Raw genomic sequence first — 1,789 nt, 5'->3', positions numbered from 1 at the left:
GATTGGATGTGGCCCTTAGTGCCATGATATAGTAATTGGAGTTGGATCAGGGGTTGGACTTGATGATCTTGGAGGTCTTTTCCAACCCAATCTATTCTATGATTCTATGATTCTATTGTACTACTTTTTTTTTCTTTTATTTTTTATTTCTATGGTCAGTCAAAAGGAAAACTTTGCATCGTTATGGTCTGCTTTGTTCTTTCAGGACTTGTAGTAACTCCCCTGAAGTACCTTAGCAGCGGACATCAGGGAATTTCAAGGTATGTTTTTTATGGCCCATGCTACAAATTATTAAAATCCACTTCAAAAATAAAAATTCTGTTCAAGTCTCTTATCAAAAATGGCATTAAAATCCACACATCACTTGCTGACATGTCATTTTGAACCAGTAGTCACGGTACTTGAAATACATAGAAGCAGGGTTAGTATTTATCATCTAGTCCTAGGTCTCTGAGCAGAGCCTCTCTGCCAGCCTAGAGAGTCAGGGAGTGACACTGAGAAGGCCTAGAAACTGCTCAGAGATTTTTAAAGGTTCTTATGACTGTCACTAAGCTCGCTGCTTCACAACAGAATGAAAAATGCAAGAGGTTTTCCAGTTGAAGTCACGTGTGTGTGAAGGAGAATTAGCATGAACAGCCAACTAACAAATGCCAGGTTTTTTCTTTCCTTTTTTTTTTTAATCCTCCTTTCTTTCTATCCCGTAATATAATCCACCCCCCACCCCCCCTTCTATTCTATACTTTTTCCCCCTTCTGGAATAGCACATAAAGGAAGCTGCAAGTCATTTAACAGATGCATCTAGCACAACAGGCTCTGAGGATGCAGACAGTGAAGTGAATCTCACTCGGATCAGAGAGTATTAAATCGCATAACCGCTGGAACAACTCAAGCTCTCAACTGCTCATTTACACAATTCAGCTGTGGCATGCTTATCTCTCCATTCTCTCCTATCCCCAGTCTGTATATCAACAAAACCTGTTTAGTCTTAAAACCACCTTTGGGTTAGCATCCAAAGCCACTGCAGACAGAAATAAAATACAATTGGATTTTGGTAAATCACACTAAAATGCAGCCTTCAAAGTGACACCTTCATCAAGGCAGAATGCAGCACCGCTGTTTTTGGACACTGCAGCTTCATTCCATCAGCTTGGCCAGCTTTCACCTGCATCTTCATCTCCAAAACATTAATGGCATCAACGTTTGGCCCAGTTCTACAAGTATTATTCACACACAGTAGGTTGTCTGAGTATGGCAAGAAAATCGGAGAAACAAAATATTGTAACTAGCAGATCTCACCATTTTTTCCAGATTTGAGTAGTTTAATCAATTAGTCTCATACTTCTTCGTGTTGAGGCCTTTCCATGATAACCTGGTGTTCACTTGGTGAACTCTCAACTAAAAGGTAAAAGAAAGAAAAAATACCAAGGTTTATTTTCTGGTGGAAAAAGTGAGACCAGAGGTCTGAGCTTAATGCTGAGTTGGTATAATTCACCTTTCCCATCTAGGAACATCTCTTTTCATAACAAAGAAGTAATACCTGGTTCCTTCATTAACTGCTGTACACCAGCTCAATGCCACTATCATAGCAGTTTTTCACAGCCTGGCAAACTGGATCTGCAGGAAACACCATTCACCTGCAGGATAGAAAGACTTGGCTCCAGCTGCAGTCCCAAGAGTTCTTGACACAAAAATTGCATCTGAATTACCACTATTTTAATTGCCAGAACACACCTCCACCATGAATTTGCATAAGACCTTTTGAGACACACTTCAACCCTGGAGAAAAAAA

At 40.0% G+C, this 1,789-nt stretch overlaps 1 protein-coding gene and 1 long non-coding RNA gene across 2 annotated transcripts in view; one reads left to right on the top strand and one right to left on the bottom strand.

Moving 5' to 3' along the window:
• Nucleotides 1–1,789, top strand: part of LOC114058394 — a 350,005-nt gene that overhangs the window by 268,855 nt on the left and 79,361 nt on the right. The gene's annotated exons all lie outside the window — the stretch shown is intronic.
• Nucleotides 1–1,789, bottom strand: part of SLC7A11 (solute carrier family 7 member 11) — a 90,639-nt gene that overhangs the window by 75,931 nt on the left and 12,919 nt on the right. Inside the window, exons 2-3 of the mRNA XM_027885716.1 lie at nucleotides 1,493–1,634; nucleotides 1,297–1,395 (exon numbers count right to left, since the gene is read on the bottom strand). The gene's annotated coding sequence lies outside the window, so the exon portion shown is untranslated. The remainder of the gene's footprint in view (nucleotides 1–1,296; nucleotides 1,396–1,492; nucleotides 1,635–1,789) is intronic.

Source organism: Empidonax traillii, unplaced genomic scaffold, assembly GCF_003031625.1.
Source record: "Empidonax traillii isolate 1590-97213 ecotype Southwest subspecies unplaced genomic scaffold, ASM303162v1 scaffold170:size2694500, whole genome shotgun sequence".
NCBI lineage: Eukaryota > Metazoa > Chordata > Aves > Passeriformes > Tyrannidae > Empidonax > Empidonax traillii.
Note: the sequence above shows the minus strand (reverse complement) of the source record. Positions and strands in the feature narration are given on the sequence as shown.